This window comes from Eulemur rufifrons, chromosome 1 (assembly GCF_041146395.1).
Source record: "Eulemur rufifrons isolate Redbay chromosome 1, OSU_ERuf_1, whole genome shotgun sequence".
In the NCBI taxonomy this organism is placed as follows: Eukaryota; Metazoa; Chordata; class Mammalia; order Primates; family Lemuridae; genus Eulemur; species Eulemur rufifrons.
The window spans coordinates 67,754,295-67,774,453 of NC_090983.1; the positions used below are offsets into that span (position 1 = coordinate 67,754,295).

A 20,159-nucleotide genomic window follows, 5' to 3' on the forward strand; every position below is an offset into this window, starting at 1 on the left:
TCCTAGCAAAGTCTTGATTCTGACAGGATAGAGGCAAAAAGTCAATGGAGAGTTTTAGTACAATGACACGATGGAATTTATGTTTCAGAAAGAAAGAAATACCCCGGCCGCAGTGCGGAGGATGCCTTTTAGGTTAACAAGAATAAAAGTAGTTGTTTCTTCTCTAGGAAGAACAACATTAGCCACATTCATCATGAGTACACAAAAGTATAAATAAAGGACATAATGTGGAGAGGGGGAAAGAGTTAACAAATGACATGAGAAAACAGGCAAAAATGCCAACCACAATCAAAAACAGGATTCCATGGTAGGAAAACAAATGCTTCAGGGATAATCCTGGATATAAATATGTACTGAACTTATATACTTGAATGACTGCCCCCCCCCCCCTCCATTCAGTTTAGCTCTTAACAAAGAACACAGAGTATCTACTGAAAGGGCCTCTTCAGTGCCAAGAGCAGAAGTCTTTTTTATATTTCTATTCCCCTTGGGCTGGGGTTGTTTGCCGGTGACCTTTCTCCCCCTACAACTCATTATAACTTGAACTGATTTTGGACCCACACTGCAAAAGGACCCTAAGTCACATCCCAAAGGCCAAGGCACACAGAGCATTCCCACCAGCCACAGGCTGGGAAGCTAAGAGCTGTGTGAAACTTACTGACCCAGTTGAGTATAGATTTAATAGGCAAAAGAGACTGCATATGATTAATTAGAGTTATTTATATTTATGGGCTTGAATCTTGAGGATGCCTAGCCTATCCCCATTTTATTTCATAATTTTCCCCCCGTTGGAGACTGAAGAGCAAAAGTCAATTGCCTGAGTGTTGGTATCACACTGGAAACTAAAGGGCCATGCATTTCAATTCCAGCTCAAGAAACGCTCCGGCTGAGCAGACGCAATTCAGCAGACCCCAGTGGGCTAGGATCGCACTGTTGTCAGTCAAATCACATAGCTGATGGAAATCAGCAGAGTCCATTAGCAGTTTATACTCAACAGCCTCTCTTCAACCATAAATGTTGAGATAATTTGGAGATAATGTTTAAGACAAAATTGAGATAATGTTAAGGAAAAAAACTCAAAGTTAATCCAAAAAATTTAGCCAACAGTTTGGCTATGCTCCTACCATGTCACAGTCAGGAGACAAGTGACTAAGTGGCATTTCTAATAGGACTCCTGTCAAAACTCCAGGTCCCAAGATCAATGCAGTGACCTTCAGGCCTGACCTCACCCAGTGCACTTGTGCCTACTCCCTCAGTCATTAGTTTGGCAGCTGCCAGCAACATGGTTTGCTTTTCGGATCTCTGCACAGATCACAGAATGGGGAGTCAGCAACCTGAGATGTCACCACACCCTATGACAACCTCAGCTTGAACAAAGCCACCGGACTTCCCTGGACTTTGGTGTCCTCACATAAAAAATTGAGATGGTCTGTACGTTCCCTTTTGCATGGTGCTGCTGGACCCCATAACCCTGGTCTCTGGCAGTCCTGGGCCCCTGCCATTTTTCCCATCTAAACTGGGGTGGGAGATCACTCACCATGCCAAGCGACTGCCATCAACATCCCCTTACCCCACTCGGACTTGGAAAAGCAACATTTTCATGCCGATAATAATTATAAAAAAGTAAAAGAAGGTCTAGAAATAAATGGACAGCCTTAAATAAGTTAGACAGTCTAGAATTTCTTTATTGCTTAAGAGTTCATTGTTTCTGAGTTAATTGCACTTTGGATGGAGATGGGGAAATAAACAAATAAAAAATTAATTATGAAGAGAACAAAAGTAGATAAAACAGTATCTGTGTGTGTATGTGAATATGTATGTATTTCTGTTGTAAAGCATGTGCATACACACACATATACACAGCAGTGAAGACTAGAAGGATGTATCCAAAATATTAATAATCTCATCTTTGGATGGTAGGATTGTAAGTCATTTTTATTTTCTTCCTTGTGTGCAGCATCTTCTAGATTTCTAACATGAGCATGTATCCTCATTTGTACAGTGGTGAATAAAAAATAAAATGAGCATGTATTATCTTTATAATAAAAAAGTGTGTGTGTTTGTGCACATCAGAGAAAGGAAAAGTGAAAAAAAATTAAGAACTCTAAAGAGCACTGTGCAGATGGATAGCTGACATTTGACTAAATCCCATATCATCTGACCATTACTTGAGTGATTTTCCTGTTACACAACTTTTTTTCATCTTTAATGAACTAGAGTGAAAGACCCTTATAGAAAAAGGAAAAGGATAGTTTGCCTTTACAATTTATTAGGAATCTTGGAACAAGAACTGGAAAATGTCACAAAATTATCTACCTCGTTCTGAAGAACAGTCTCTGCCATAACTGGAATGAATTTGTCTGGAGCCTCGAACACAATAACTATTTAAGTCTGAATTAAACTGCACCGAAACTAGTCCTACATCTTTAGTTATTGGACATTACACCCTCTCAGGGATTTAAAGTTTAACATAACATCGGAAATCCCAAGAACAAATCACACCAGTGATTGCAAAGCTGATCAAACTTCCTGGAACTGGGTAGACCCGAAGTTCAACTCCATAAGCATAGACTGTCTTCAGTCAACAACACACCCAGGAGGCCCCTCCACTGTGCCAGGCCCTAAAGGAAGTCCACAGATAAACAGAGAAAGGACAGACTATCCTAAAATGGGGACCAACATTCTCTCTCTCTCTCCCCACCCTATGACAATTCAGTGCTTGCCTGAAGGAACACAGCTACTTCCCTAGGGACAGACAGCCATGATCCTGCTAGTCGCAGGGTGCTGTCCTTGGCATATTCCTATGACACCACTGACCCATCAGTAGAACATTGACTGCAGAAAGCAGCCAGTGTAGGGGTCTTCAGACACAGAGAGGCCTCGATTAAACTCCAATGTAGCCACTTACTAGCTGTGTGACTATGAGCTTTAGTGTCCTCGTCTGTAAAATCTCATCTATGTCACAAGTTATATTGAGAATTGAGATAATCTAAGTAAGTATAAAAATACATCTGCTATCGACAACTCCCATTGCTAACACACGTGGCATTACTGAGTACCTACAGTGAGCTCTGAACTCTTCACACATCACCCATATTTGCACGTACAACTGGAATAACATAGAAGACCACAGTTGGAGGAGAGAACAAAAGCAGCCAATCTACTCAGGGCCACAACCCTGCTGTGGCCTAACTAGCACTTTTCTCTGACCAACCAAGTGTACTTAAGACTCACAGGGTGGGGAAATAAATCTCATCATTTCCCTGAAAAAACATAGGCAGTCCTCTTCCAGCACTTCTCTAGCATCTTCCCCAAAATAAACATCATCTCAAATAGAATGGATACTGTTATTTTGGAGTTTTCTATCAAAAATAAATTCCTATAAAGCCCAACAATTAATGCAGCTCTAGCTCCAGGTCACCAGCTACCTATTACAGAGGTCAGAGGGAGGCAAGCAGACTTGCACTGCAGGTCGGGCTCTAACCACACAGAGCACAGTGTTTATGCCTCTATCTCTAGTAGTCTGTTGGCAGAAGCAAAATACTCCCTATAAAAAGCCTGATCAAAGGTTTGTGGCCTGAGTTAACCCAAGTCACTGGGACAACTTTGACCCACAAGAGTGGTTTTTCGTCCTCTTTTCAGAACAGTACTTCCCAGTTTTATTTTTAGTTCAGAGACAGTAGGGAGTTGCTTTCCGGCTCTATCACAAACTCTGGACATCATCTACCTTAGAAAAAATGCTAATATAAAGCCAAAAAGCCATTGAAACAGTCAACTCTATGAGTCAGTATTTTTTTTTTTTAAAGAAATCAAGCTATTTCTCAAGAATATGTCCCTCTTGGGATGATACCCTGGTCTCAGGATGTAAAAATATACACTGTGTCTTTGGTTAACCTTATAGCAAGAAGTGGGGACCAAGGGGTTAGTGACCCCATCGCAAGTGCCAAAATGAGTCTTGCCTGTCACTCATGCAGGGCATGCCAACCACAGACAGGAGTCTGCCACGTGCCCCAAACCACCTTTATCCATGCCACACAGTCCACTTCACTGCCAGACTCCTCCACCACCCGCAGCCCATGCGGCCCTCTCCTTCCCATCATTCCCTATCCGTCTGCACTAAAGAGTGACTCATTCCTGCCCCCTCATTTCGCTGTGCCCTTCCCACTCTCATTAGATTCATACTGCTGCTGATTTACATTATCTCGATTCTTTGCCATGTATAATTAATCAGATAGTTTGAACAGGATCAAGGAAACCAATATTTGAAGAGACCTAAAGGAATTGGACTTTTAACCAAGGTTCCAGAAGATTCCACATGCCAATCCTGCAAATTGTAAGTGGACACTGGAAAATGTCCAATTAATTACACTTCAACACACCAGAAAACCACATTTGTTTGATGTCTGTATTTTTGGGGGGGCATATCACTGAAAACGTTAATGATTACAAATTCATCAAACAATGACGGTGGTGAGCAAAATCACTGGATAACTCAAGTAATAAAAGTCACTCAGTAGCTGGGCATGGTGGCACGTGCCTGTAATCCCAGCTACTCGGGAGGCTGAGGCAGGAGTATCTCTCGATCCCAGGAGTTTGGGGTTGCTGTGAGCTAGGCTGACGACACAGCACTCTACCCCAGGTGACAGAACGAGACCCTGTCTCAAAAAAAAAAAAAAATTAAAAAATACAGGATTAAGTCTGCCTCCCATCCTAACTGCATGGACACCAATATTTTTCTGCACTCATCCTCTACTTCATCAGAACATTCTCCTCCACTATTAAAAAAAAAGAAAATATAATTTAGATTTCTCAAAAGAAAAACAATATGTAACACAAATATGCACTGAATTTGCATTTATTCAACAAACACTGACCATGGGTAACTTGTGGTTTCTGCCTTTAAGAAACTAATAGCTTAGAGAAGAGGACCCTGAAACAATACACATAAGGTTTGGACAAGGTGCTAAGGGAGTAACTGCCCCTGAAAGAAAAAGAAGGTAGGAAGTAAGAAACACCAGCAAGGGCAGGTTTGCAGAGAAGGCAGTATTTTACCTTAATGTTGCAGGTTCCCTACGCCCAGCGTGACTATGAGCAAACACATGATGGTATCAGTGAACACAGCATTTTCAAGAACAGAGGGGTGTGGTCTCACTAGAGCACAGGTGGCATGGGTAGGCATGAGAGAGGAGGTGCCGAGACTCACCGGGCAAGCCGGGGTAAATGGCTGGAGATCTTTTCACCTTTCAAAGGAACCTGGACTTTGCCCAGTAGGCAAAGGACTGCCAATGAAGGCCTGTAAGCATATTTTTTTGGCTACATACTGTGTTATGAGGACTGTGCTGCTAGTCCATTTATACATGTTAAATTAATCCTCACAACATTCCTGATAGGATTAGACAGAAGCACATTTGAATTTTAAAAACCATTCGCGGCCAGGCCTTGAGCACAGACACTGGCCCGGCTGGGCAGTGAGCGGGCCAGGGTGGTGAGGTCTCCTCCCGGGGAGCCCTCGATGTGGGTTGGGGCCCCAAAGAGCAGAGCGGAAGCAGCGGCACCGGCCACAGTGGCCGCCTTAGAGGATGAGAGCTTCGCACTGTCCTCTCCGCCTCTGATGCAGATTTTGGTGCTGTGGTTGGCTATTTAGAGGACATCATCATGGATGATGAGTTCCACTTATTACAGAGAAATTTCATGGACAAGTACTATCAGGAATTTGAAGACAAGGAACAGAAAAAAGGCACCTTCACACCTATTTTTAATGGATATTTTTTTTGGTGGAAAAGTCTATGGAAGAACAGCGGCTGGGGCAGATTCCTGGATTTAACATGGTGGCTTGCACGAGGTTACAGCACCATAAGGACGAAGTGCCTGGTGGCCATTCCACAGGCTGCTCACATTTCCAGATCTTCTGGCTTCTAAAGAAAAATGCTCTGGACTACAGAGCAGAAAAAGGCCAGGAACTGGACTTAAGCAGTGGCTTAGTGGTGACTTCCTTGTGCAAGTCATCTTCTATGCCAACTTCCCAGAACAATCTGTGACACTAGGTCCTACCTGCAGCCAAGGGATGGGGTCGTTCTGGATGTCACTGGCCCAAGAGGCCAATAGGCTCAGCTAATGATGACAGAAGAATACATCTTGGAAAGACTGACTCCCTCCTGCATTCACGTAAAGTATTGATGGGTTAAAAACAAAATGACCTTAACTCTCCTGGACCTGGTTCTCCGGAAACAACTTCTTGTATTCATTAAACTTAGTACTCCCTCCTCCTCCAAACAGATCCTTTGCTCAGGCGCTTCTGAGTCAGACTCTTCCGGAACAAGCCCAAGTCAGGCATTCCACCTGGGGGGGGGGTCCTTTTCCCCAGCATATGTGAACCACAGCGCCGACCCCTGGCCTGATTTTTTTTTTAAAGTAAAAATAAGAATCTGTACTGACTTTTCACTGGATATTCTGATTTTATAGGCTGAGCTACAAACTATGTATTTTTCTGTACTGTTGTATTGCTTATTAAATATTTTTGTACCAGGAGAAGAAAAAAAAATTCCCAGGCCAGCATGTGGTGGCTCACACCTGTAATCCTAGCACTTTGGGAGGCCGAGGCAGGAGGATGACTCGAGGCTAGGAGTTTGGGACCCGACTGGCAAAGTAGTGAGACCCCCATCTCTACAAAATATAAAAAAATTAGCCAGATGTGGTGGCGAACACCTGTAGTCCCAGCTGCCCACCAGGGAGGCTGAGGCAGGAGGATCGTCTGAGCCCAGACATTAAAGGTTGCAGTGAGCTATGATGATGCCACTGCACTCAGCCCGGGAGACAAAGGAAGACCCCATCTCTTAAAAAAAAGAAAAAGAATAAAAAATAAGAAAAAACATTTCCTCGTTCCTCATTCCCTGAAGTGTTGGGAGATAAGCTAAAAGGATGTAAGTCTGGGAGCAGGAAAATCAGAAGACTGTTTCCAGGGAAATCAGGAAACTGGACATAAACCCCTGAGTGTCCATACTAAGACAATGACAGTGGCAACAGAGGGACGAGCACAGAGTCCAAAGCCATTCTGGAGGGAAGACTGCCCCCCCCCCAAGCAGCAGCCTTAGCTTCTGCCAAACAGAGGGCCCCTCCCCCAAGGGTTACATCACCATCCTGCCCGAGAAGAGGCCCCAAGAGTACCTCACGCTACTGGCCACCTAAGAGCAGTCCCGCAAGTAGTCCTTTATGCTCCAGCTGGCCATCGGGAGATGACCTGGGCTGCAGACACTCTTGAGAAGGCTTATGCTCACTCTTGGCCACTAAGTCAACAGGAGCTGCCACACAGTCCGCAAACCATTTCCCCCCAGACATCACCAGGACTAACCCCAGCATGCTCCACAATCCTCTTCACCTCAGTCATCACCAGAACCCAATTTGCCCCCTTTCTCACCTTCCCAGACCTCCCTCCTTCCCTCCCATTGTGCCCTCTGGCTTTCAAAACCTGTCTCCAGCAAACCGCATTATATTCTCTTCTCTGAATGTTCCTTTCACCAGTCTAACCCTAAAGCACTGTTCTCCCACTATCCCTTCAAGGAGAGGTTGTTTCTATTCTCACATTTAAGTCTACTTCTAGCCAGAATAAATAAGGATGGCTGTACCAGTTGCTAAAATACCAAAACATCTCTGAACCAGGTGATAACTAACATCTTTCCTGGGACTTCTTATGACGAAGAGATTAAAGAGTTAATGCGTAGCTTCACAAAAGCCCCCCAGCACCCTGCTGCTATGAAGGCCTGCGCCTGTAGGTTCCCATTTCAGCTGAGTAGTTAAATACTTTGAATAACAACCCTGTTCATATCCTCAAAATCCCCCAGCCTGGAGATGGATGAAGTGTCTCTCCAGTTCACCTTCCAATTTCTTCTCTATCCTCTTTCAAAACTCTCACCCATTTTGAAGTTCATGCCATTAGACTTTACTACCCATTAGCTCTTCTTGCTGTCATGTACACATGCTCTGTTGTTTTCCCCTCACCACTGATAACCTCAGCACCTGGCTGTTTCCCTTTCTGCGCTCATCTCTGTCTTCATTCTTGCTGTCTTCTACATCTACACGGAGGCTCCAATTCTTCAACCACCTCATCTCTGATGATCTGTTCTTCAACCCTACCTCAGCCACCCACTCTCATTATCATAACCCCTGACTTGGGCATCATGATTATTTGTGTTAATAGCAACTCTTAAGACTTCAGCTTCAAGCACCCCACAGGTAAACTCCACCTTCTCTATTTCCAGATCATCTGTTCTACTGTGGTACTTCCATTCTGATGTCGTGGCATTATCTGGCCCTCCAATACACTGACCCTATTATTTGTTTCACTCTCAGTCGCTTCTCTTTCTGCCTAGCTTAGGGTAAAGGTCCAGCATTGTAATCTTTCCCTTGCAAGCACTCTTAACTCCTTTGCTCCTCTCTTCCTTCTTCTTTCTTCCCTGGTAAATCCCCAAACTGGTTAAGCCCAGCTATCCACACCTCCACCCAATGAGCTAAAGAAACCGTCTACAGAAAAACGCATAACCACAACTGGCCTCAATTTAGATTCATGGCTTCAAATCTCTAATGGACAATCCACATGGACCAGCAATCCTATTATTATATGTTTCCCCAGGATGTTTCCAAAATAGTCATTTCAAATCTCTCTTCCTAAACCTGCTTCATTCATTCTCACCCCAACATCATCACATTTCACTAGGAAAGTAGAAGCAATCAGGTAAGAGCTCCATCTTCCCACCACCCAAACCATGACCTGTCAGCCTCCGTACTCATTCTCTCTCTGCAGTCCTTTCTTTTACTACAAATAAAACGTCCCTATTTCTAGTAAAGACCAACCCTTCTCTCCATTTGTGCCCTAGATCTCATCTCTTCCTGGCTCTTTCACGAATTTTACTCCTAAAATTATCCATCACTTTCTCTTGCCTTCCTTAGCTTCTTTCCTCTACTTAATCATTCTGTCAGCAAAGAAATTCACTGTATTATCCTCTGGTTCTAACAAACCCTCCCCTGACCAATATCTTCTTCCAAGAATTATTCCACTTCCCTGCCTCCCTTCACAACAAAACTTCTTGGAAGAGTTGTCTGTAAGTACTGTCTCCATTTCCACAGTTCAATCCAATAAGCTTCTGCCCCAGCCTCTGTCCTACAACTATAAGTCAAAGTGTCAAAATCACAAACAGCCTCATTTCACTAAATGCAATCTCTATATTGGCATAGTAGAACCATCTCCTTTTTAAAACATTTTGAACTCTTACTTTCAGAGGTACCATGTTCTCCTGGTTTCCTCCCTTCACTGGTAACTTTTCTTCTATATAACAGCTGTTCTAATGGCTGGCTTCTCTCTATATACATTCTCTATAGGTAACTTCATCCAGTATCAAATACAACCCACATGAAAATAATCCCTAACTCTGTATCCTCAGAATCTCCAAACTCCATTCATCCAATTGTCTGACATTTCCAAAGAAATGTCTAGTAAGCACCTCAAACTTAAAAGCCAAAAGAGAACACTAGAACACTTTCACCAGACTTTTCTTTTTTTTTTTTTTTGAGACAGGGCCTTACTCTGTTGCCTGGGCTAGAATGCAATGATGTCATTGTTACCATAACTCATTGCAACCTCAAACTCCTGGACTCAAATGATCCTCCTGCCTCAGCCATCCAAGTAACTGGGACTATAAGCATGCATCATCATGCCTGGCTAATTTTTCTGTTTTTTGGGGAAACAGTGTATTGCTATGTTGCTCAGGCTGGTCTTGAACTCCGGGGCTCAAGTGATCCTCCTGCCTCGGCCTCCTGAAGTGCTAGGATTACAGGCATGAGCCACTGTACCTGGCCCTAAAACAGAACACCTTCTATCTTCCCTCAAGCCTGCTTCTTTCCTAATGCTCCCCTAATGAATGGCCCACCTGGTCAAGTAAAAAATGTAAGCTTTTTTTTGATTCTTCTTTCCTCCCTCTAGATAGTTAATCTGTCAGTAAGTTCATTCAACTAACTCTATCTCAAAAACATACCCTAAATCTATCTACTTTTCATCTTTAATACAATGGTTGTCCATAGAACTATAATTTCACAGTTGGGCAACTAAAATAGACCCTTAACTGGACTTAACTGGAGTCCTTCTTCTAATCTTTCTTCCCCTACTTCCCAAATTTATGTCTGGTTTTAACATCCAGACCAGTCTTTGACAGCAATATCACCCACAATTGGTTCTTGGCAGCTAAAAAAATATTATATATTACAATTGTTTATGGCCCTCCAAAACTCAACTCTACCCAACAAAATCTTACTTCTTAGTATACAATACTCTCTTGCTAAGGACAAATTAAGTTTTTAATTAATTAATTTTAGTTAAATTTTTCTTCTTGGATGAGTATAATGAAAAAAAAATTGACACTGTTTTACAGCAAAAGAGCATCATGTCCCATACCTGCAATAATCCTCTAACAGCGTCTATCTCCTTGAAAGGAAATCTAAACATCCTACCTTAGGTTATAAAGCCCTACCAGAATCTGGTCCTTGCTATTTTTTAAAGCTTCTCTTGGACACTGTGGTAGGTTGAATAATGGTGCCCAAAAGGTATCCTCAACATAATCCCTAGAACCTGTGAGTGTTATCTGATATCGCAAAAAAAAAAAAAGAAAGAAAGAAAGAAAGAGTTGCAAATGTGATTAAATTAAGGATCTTGAAATAAAAGGATTATTCTGAATTACCAGGGTGGTCCCTAAATGCAATCACTTCATATCCTTATAAGAAGGAGGCAGAGTGAGATTTGGCATATACAGACGAGGAGACAATGTGACCATACACGCAGAGATGGCAGTGATGCAGCCACAAGCCAGGAATACCAGAAGCCACCCTGAGCTAAAAAAGGTAAGGAACAGATTCTCTCCTAGAGCCTCAGAGGGAGTGTGGTCTGCCAACACCTTGATTTTGGCACAAGAAAACTGACTTCAGATTTCTGGATTCCTAAACAATAAGAAAACAAATGTGGTTTTACGCCACCAAGATTGTGATAATTTGTTACAGCAGCCACACGACCCTAATACAGACACCCCTCATGCTCAGCCACTCAGTTCCAGGTTTATTTGCCTTCTGCTGTCAAATTCATCAGGGTTACTATTAGGGTTTTGGCACCAGCTGTCTCCCCTACCTGAAATGCTCTGCTCTTCATCTTTGCCTGTCAAGCTCCTTCTGGTCATTCAGGACTCAGCTCAAATGGCAACTCCTCCGAGAAGCCTTCCCAAACCATTCAAATCCAAAATAATCATATAGCTCCCATCATCTTATGTCTCTTCTTTATTTAATCACTATTGCTCCCCTCTCACTAGAATGTAAGCTCCACAAGAGCAGAAACTGTATCTGTTTTGTATACAATTATAATCTTAATTTGCATAAAACTTCCTGGCATATATTAGGTGATTGACAGACCTAATGAATGAACAGATGATGTGGGTGGTGAAAGAAAAGACGGTGGTGCTCTTCAACGAGAAAAGAAACAGCATGGAGGAGAAGGAGGAAGACATGACAAGTCCTGTCCCAAATGTGGCACATCCAAGTGGAAATGTCTGAGCTCAGAGAAGAGGTCTGGTTGGGGACATTGATTTGGGATTTACTGAATTAGGGGATATTGATAAACATGGTGCAATGAACATCAACATAAAGAAAACAGTGAACTAAGGACACACCCTGGGAATTCCAATATCAAAAGAAAGAACCTTCAGAGAGGTCCATAAGGAGTAGTCCAAGAGAAAACTAAGTGTCATAGTAACCTAATGTAAATCCAGTTTCACAAAGGAGGGAATGACTACAGAATCACAGAAATTTTAAGTAATAAAATCCCATTGATCTGCTAGTCAGGGGGACACCAATAATAGTAACGAGAACAGATTCATCTAAGGGTGAAGCCAGCTTTCCAACAGTTCTGGAGTGAATGCAAGGTGAAGAAGCAGAAAAATAACATATAAAATGTACTCTGAGGAGGTATAGCTTGAAGGAAAGGAGAAAGTGAGCATGTAGCTGGAGGGGTGTACAGGATGAAGGAACAGTTTTCATTATTAGTCTTGTTTATTTTGTGATGGGAGATTCTTGAGCATTCTTGTAAATATTTGAAATGTAGGTGAACATGGAGAAATTTTATACAATAAAGTATCTGAATGGATGGGGGATCCAGAGTATTGGGGAAATCATTAACTTTGGATAACCACTTCTAGTTGGGGGTTAATGAGGGAGTTGATGGATTCAGACATAGGGAAAATATGGAAAGGAGAGCAAAATATTAAGTACGATATCTCTGTTTTCTCAGTGTAATAGGATGTAAGGACACAGTGAAGGGGACAGCCAACTGTTTACCAAAAACCTGTATTCTCTTCTTCCTGGTCTCCCAGCTACACTACATTTGCCAATCTCCCTTGCAGATAAGTGTCACTACACTAGAGACTTCTAGCCAGCAGTGTATGAGTGAAATTGATACATTCATGTCAAGCTAAGCATTTAAAAATTAGCTGGGCTTGGTGGCAGGCACCTGTAGTCCTAGTTACTTGGGAGGCTAAGGCAGGAGGTTTGCCTGAGCCAGGGAGTTTGAGGTTGCAGTGAGTTGTGATCATGCCACTGCACTATAGCCCAGGAGACAGAGAGAGACCCTGTCTGTTAAAAAAAAAAAAAAAAAAGACTTAAGTGTTTAGAAAGTGGATATGCTTCTTCCCTTTCACTTTCCATTAGCTGGATGTAATTGAAAACAAAGCCCTATGGGATGGCTGAATCACCAAATGGAAGAATCCAGAGTGCCTGAATCATCATCCACCAACCGTGTGTTTGAGCTTTTACCTATTTTCAGGTCTTTCTTCTAACAGTTTAGTCTGCCCTAACCACTACCAATCATCTTCTGATAAAGAAATGTACAGGTGAGATTAGAAAAAAAAAAAAAAAAAAAAAAACTCAAAGAAAACGCTGAAGGTTTGGAAAAACCATGGCAAGAAATGGGAAAAAGTGCTATCTAGAAACAAGTAAAAGACCTGCCTCATGGCTAAAGCTGGAAAACGTAAATTTGTATGTACCCCCAATCTGCATGATTGTTTTCATTTTTCCAGTACCAAAGCAGACTGATACCAAGTTGCAGGTTGTTTCTACATACATAAAGACTAAGAAAATTTTAACGAAGTCATGAGGTCCTGGAAGTCAAATCACAAGGAATATTGTTTTAAACAGGCATGCTGAGATATGTGTTCAACTGAGTGGCCACCACTGGTGGAAACTTTTGAACCACAGGGTAAAGTATTAGGAAATGTAAGTCTTAAAAGACCAAGTTCAGTGAGTTGCACGGAGGAATCCAAAGTAGCAAAAATCAGGAAATATATTACCATAAATGGGAGTAGAAGTATCTCTTGATTTTATTATTTCTTTACAGTTTTCAAAGGAATTCCTGCCACACCAGAAAATAACTACATATGTGGCTTTGAGTGAGTCACTTAACTTCTGGGCCTCTGCTCACTGATATGACAGGGCTCACTTGATACATGAAATATTATACACAAAGTGCTCAGCACACTGCCTAGAAAATGGCAGTTGCTCAATAAATACTTATCATTATTATTTATTATTAATATAAAAAAGATAGGGTTGGGTTAAATCTCTAAGCTCCTTTCTATTTTAAAATTCTGTGACTCTAGTAAGTATACCAGCTACTTAACGGTGAGCAGGGATGGGACAAAGCAAACATAATGAAAGAAAAAAGTGAAAATATACTTATTATGATGGATTCTATGACCATAATCCTGGAGGGGGATACGAGGAATGTGGCGTCCTCTGGATGTGAATGCAACACCTGGAGAGGCAGAGAGAAAACCCAGAACTCCAAGAAGTAAGAGGAAAAGTTAAACCAGAGCCCAGAGGTGAACAGAACCCATCAGCCAAGACTGGCTTCCTCTTAGGCAGGACAAGAGTAATAAAACACTTCGTGCTTTTTATGGACTTTAAATTCATGCAGCCCACTTCACAGAGGAGAAAAGTGAAAGTTGCAGAGACTAACCGACACCACGCTTAAGTGACTATGACGTGACTTCAGGGATGCTCAGAAGTAAATACTGCTCCCCAAAGTCTCCTTAGACCTAGCCAACATAAATGGTCCCCAAGGTTTTGTTGCCTTAGAATCCAGAGACCTTTGATAAGGGTGACAGGGTAATTTTTATCAATTATCTTATTATAAATTAATTTTCCAGATTCCTTCTTAAGAGATTGGATTAGGTGGGTAGGTGGGGGAGAAGATGAAATTAGCAAAGAGAAGGGAGCCCTAGGAGGTGCTGAGCCCTCACTGGACATCAAGTGACCTCCTCATTGGGAGATTCTGCACTGATTTGCTGCAGGGATTCCTTTCATAATGTCAGTCCACCTGTAGTAATTTCCTTTCTCTGTCCTAAATATCCTTAAAATATTAAAACTGCTACATGTGTAGGGAGAAAAGAGAGGTCTAAAAAAGATAAAGCTTAAAGTATCCAGCTGAATTGACTAGCTGAAATCCAACTGCCCATGTGTGATCTGCTGTCCAATCAATCACAGCCAACCCATTCTTATCACTTATTTCTTGGATAATTAAGGGATGACCCAATTAAGAGGTAATCATTCAAGCAAAACTATTGACTGGTGTCATCCATGAGGAAGGCACTTGGATTAGGCATGTGAGGGCTATAAAACTATGGAAGATCCAGCCCTTGTTCTGTGTGACCTTCCACGGGGTCATATGCAAGTTTTCAAATAACCACAATGCCTAGGAGTCTACAAGGAACTTGTGAGTGGCATAGAAAGAGTAGTTGAAGGGTTTAGTAAATGTCTAAGACACTTCTGACAGAAGCTATGAAGTAAAACCTCATGAAACTGGCAGCCAGTGGTCAAGGCTCCAAAGATTGGCAGGATTTCAAAACGGTGAAGTAGAAGGAAGAGCCTTAGCATAGGGGCAGCAGTAGGGATAAAACAGATTTAGGGAATTTCCAGTTAGTCCAATTTGGCTGGATCACCGAGAGGATAAGGGCAGAACAAGGGCAGAACCATACTTATCTGGGGCAAGACTGGAGAAGTCCATTAACTCCAAGACAAATATTTGGAACTTTATCCAGTAGAGCACAGTGAGGAAGGGTGGAGCAAAACGTGACATGATCAAAGCAGTTTTGGCATTACCACAATGAAACAAAACATCCTTTCTTTATTCAGTTTAAATAAAAGGAAAATGACTTTTGAAACCTAGTACTCTGAACGGTATTATTTTTATCACTTTTGAAGTATGTTTAGAAGCTTACGATGTTTTCTTGAAATAAAAATGGCATTAGGCCAGATGCAGTGGCTCACACCTGTAATCCTAGCACTCTGGGAGGCTGAGGCAGGAGGCTCGCTTGAGGTCAGGAGTTCGAGACTAGTCTGAGCAAGATCAAGACTCTGTCTCAACTAAAAATAGAAAGAAATTATCTGGCCAACTAAAAGTATATATATAGAAAAAATTAGCTGGGCATGGTGGCGCATGCCTGTAGTCCCATCTACTCGGGAGGCTGAGGCAGAAAGATTGCTTAAGCCCAGGATTTTGAGGTTGCTGTGAGCTGGGCTGATGCCAACGCACTCTACTCAGGGGAACAGAGTGAGACTCTGTCTCAAAAAAAGAAAAAAAAAAAAAAAAAAAAAAAAAGACATGAAATCCTGATCAAAATGTTCCTAATATGTTTACCTTGAACATAAACTTTTGTTCCTCATATATGCATAATTACCTGAAGTTTCTCCCTTGCCTTAGTGGTCACCAGAGGATATAAGGTAAGTAGCACAGCATTTTGCACATGTCACTCATTGTCACCAAGCCAATCTCAGAGGCCATTTCATTTGACAGTAGCAGCTTCTATAATATAAATCTCATTTTCAGAAAATAGTCTCTCTTATAGTTTGTGGGGTTTGGTTTTCCCTCTATAGTAAAACTTTTTATAGAAAGATATATGTATACAATCAATTATGAGATTCCACAAAGGACATATCACTATTTGAAAAATATAAGGCTTAAAAAATCTAAATTAAGCAACCATTGTTCTAAAAGTACCCACACTTTGACAATATCTCACTGATTTAAAAAAAAATACAGTACAGAATTAATTATTTTATTTTGCCTGAATAATTAAAAGATGTCCCCAAATAATGTCTAAAAGTGTTGTTAATATATATGTAAAGAAGAAACGTTCCTCTACTCACAACACTTCTGACACCAAATGTGTGGGGTTTCCACATCAACCAATTCTCTAATTATCTGGGGACATCAAATGAATGTCTTATAATTCAATTCAATTCTAACACTAACTGTCCAAAGCTAGTGCAAACCCCACAGGTTAAGGGCTCAGTCCCACAAAACTGCCCCCCACTTCATATACCAGTTGAAAATAGTGGGTCCCAGACAATCCATACTTCAATTGGATTTGGCTACAAATTGGGGGTTCCGAAACCTCCTCCTCGGATTGGATAATTTGCTATAACAGCTTACAGAACTCAGGAAAACACTTTACTTAACGTTTACCAGTTTATTACAAAAGATATAACAAAGGACACAAATGAACAGCCACAGGAAGAGGTACATAGCGCAAGGTAGGGGAGAATGGGCACAGAGCTTCCATGCCCTCTCTGAGCATGCCACCCTTCCAGCCCCTCTCTGTGTTCCCTAACTGAGAAGCTTTCCAAACTCCATAATTTAGTTTTAATGAAGGCTCCATTACGTACGCATGATCGATTAAATCATTGGCCCCAGGTGATTGACTAAATTTCCAGCCCCTCCCCTCTCCCCAGAGGTCTAGGGTGAGGCTGAAAGTTCCAAGCCTCTAATCACACACATAGTTGGTTCCTCAGGCAACCAGCCCCCATTCCCATCCTGAAGCTAACTAGGGGCCCACCAAGAGTCACCTGTTATCTCATTAGTATACAAAAAGACAGTCATCACTCCAGAGATTCTAAGGGTCTTAGAAGTTCTTGGCTCAGGAACTAGAGATGAATATATTTCTTATTATTATATATCACAATATGTCACAATAAATTTTTAGTGGAGAGGGAGACATCTATTAACTAATTTTTCCCCACTAATTTTGTAAACTAATAGAACCAAAGCTTAACCTAAAAAATCAGAAACCATGTTTTTGCTGCATAAATCAGAAATCTGATTTTAAAAGAACCAACATAAAATTTTCAACTGAAAAATGGGAAACAAAAGCACAAGTATGACGTAGGAAGAAATACACAGCCCAGACGAACTAGTAAGAACCTCTAACAAAAGATGAAATCCTGGAAAACAAGCAAAAAAAAAAAAAAATTTAAAAGAACACATTCATATTCATGTCAAGATACAAATTAAAATTCTGGACAAACTCTGACCCACAATCATTATCTAAACATCCTCAGGTATTCAAACCATCAACATCTTTTGCTTCCTTTTTCTTAAATGTTCCGGAGATCAATCCCTGGTCATATATTACAGGAAGAGGTCTAGTCTAAAGTTGTTAGGGATTTCCTGGCTTGGAGCCACATTGGCCCTTGTCTTTCTCAGTTGGAGTTGAATTTGAATATATCTCTCTCTTACATTTCTTTCACCCATCAGGTCAACAATTCCAAAACAAGGTCATGTAAAACACAGCCTTTGTTAGTTTCTTCTTCCCCTAACACACCACTTCCAAATTTTCTTCTTATCTCAAAGGTGATAAGACATGGTGGAATTATCTAAGTATTTTGATGAGCAATTAAAACCTACTTTATCTTCTTCCTTTAGCTCTATTCAGTTCTTCCCTATCTCCCATAACCATAATCCTGAATTTAGCTAATTGTGGGGAGTCACAGCTCTGATGACTAATAATTTTCCCCTGACAACTGAGATAAAAAATACATTCCATTGTCACAACTGGAAAGACTAACAGGCAGGCCATCTGACATATTTTTAAGCAAGTGTGTTAAAAGTGTCAAGAATAAAGAGTTATAATTTCTAACACCAATTCTGGGCTTTAAACTTTAGAGACAGAGTGAAAAGTATTATTTCGTGCACATATATAATTTTATTGAAGATTTCTCATAATTTTCCACAGAAAGATCATTTTTGAGAGTACATGATTGTGTTGGCTTTTTCATACAATTAAGTACAAAATAGCAAACACTCTTGAAACACAGATGATCTTCTGCTGTAATTTCCAGGAAACTTAAATTCTCTCTGTTACTGAAGTGACATTCCCTTCACCAGGAAGCTGTCTCCAACTGTTAATTCGTTGAGCCTATATTAACCTCTCCCTTCCATTACCACATCAATTATAGCCAACATCCTACCACTGGGTAAACGATTATGTGAGATCTTATATTGGTCTCCATTTGTTTTAAATCTATATGTTTTACCTTGTTAAACTCTAAGTTTCTCAAAAGAGGATAACCATACTTTTTCTTTATCTAGTACTTATTACTATATAATGCTGCACAGGACTACAGAAAACTTCATTTAAGAATCCAAGTGCTACACATAATTTGATTTCTAGTGCTCTTTCTCAAGTGTTGTTTCTGCATTCAGGACAGCCCTGTGAGTCCAGGTATAGACAAGTAGAAAGAATCAACTTTTGGAAAACCTAATCAGAAGCATTGTTGCATTCAAAAATTATAAAGGAGAAATTGGATAATGACCTGGAAATTGCTTCATCTCTCTAATGACCATAGCCACCACTAATTCACCTCTCCCCACCCACCCAATCCCTCCACCCCAACACACACACACACACACACACACACACAGACACACACACCCCAAATTAAAGGCAAAAAGGACTGGATAATTCACGTACAACATGAAAGAGCTGAATGATCAAGAAAACTCTATTCTTTGCCCAAATTTTTCTATTTGAATGTAAGAAGAAAACATATAAGAAAGAAGGAAGCTAATACTTTGAAGTCTACTACCTAGATGGTCAATCATTCACAATTGTACACATGTCATATGTCATTATCCACATTTTACCAGTGAGACAATTGAGGTTTCATGAGTTTAAACAGATTAACTAGGGCCAAAGTCTTTGTTTTTCTCTTCCAGTACACTCAGCTAGTTCAGTCACTTATGGAGAAAACATTTATTGAGCACTTGTTATAAGCTAGTCACCACCCTAGGCATTAGAGATTTGAAAGCGTGTGAGACAAGCCAGGCATGGGGGCTCATGTCTGTAATACCAGTACTTTGGGAGGATGAGGCAGGAGGACCACTTGAGGTCAGGAGTGTGAGACCAGCCTGAGCAATACAGTGAGATTGTCTCTACAAAAAATAAAAAAAATAGCGAGGCATGGCGGTGCACGCCTGTAGTCCTAGCTACCTGGGAGGCTGAGGCAGGAAGATCTCTCTGAGCCTAGGAGTTCAAGTCTGTAGTGAGTTATGACCACATCACTATACACCAGCCTAGGTGACAGAGCAAAACTCTATCTCTTTAAAAAAAAGAAAAGAAAAGGAAGAAGGAGGAGGAGGAGGAGGAGGAAAGAAAGTGTGAGAAATAGACCAAGTCCTACTCTCCTAGAACTTATATTCTAATGGTGAACGGCAGAAAACAAATAAATAACCAAACAGGACAGTTGTTCAAGTTACAATAGATTGCCAAGATGAGTAATGTACAATGATAATGGCATCTTTTCAATATAATTAAATAGTTACAAAAATCAAAAGGGGGGAGTAAGACCCACTGACAATTGGTAACACTGTGGCCTCCTTGTCAATAACTGAACCAAGCCACTGCATCTTTTAATAAATCAGGAGGGAAAAATAAAGCAAAACTCTAAGGCTGCTTAGAATTTCTTCATAAAGTGACTCTGAGCTATCAGAATGGACTGTTACAACAATGTTGATTCTCAAGCCCAAAAAATCCCATCTTTTAATCCACTATTCACAAAAATATTGCGACATTACTTGAAGAGCTGATTTGCAAAAATCAAGGGAGTGTTGTAACTTGACATAAAGCCCCTGTGAGAAATGAGAAACACAGGGGGATTGAAATCCACATCACAAGGTTCCCCAGGCTGCACATGGTATCCCCTGGGCAATGGCACCTAGCTGTCATGGATGGCCAGCAAGAACTGCAGGACTCAGAGACTAGAGTGGTCAGTAGCTACCAAGAAGCGCCTGGCCCCAGCCT

At 41.2% G+C, this 20,159-nt stretch overlaps 1 protein-coding gene and 1 pseudogene across 1 annotated transcript in view; one reads left to right on the forward strand and one right to left on the reverse strand.

Annotated features, from left to right (window-relative positions):
• Window positions 1-20,159, reverse strand: part of GPD2 (glycerol-3-phosphate dehydrogenase 2) — a 134,319-nt gene that overhangs the window by 112,029 nt on the left and 2,131 nt on the right. The window lies entirely within an intron of this gene.
• LOC138387408 (ADP-ribosylation factor-like protein 2-binding protein pseudogene) lies at window positions 5,513-6,038 on the forward strand (annotated as a pseudogene).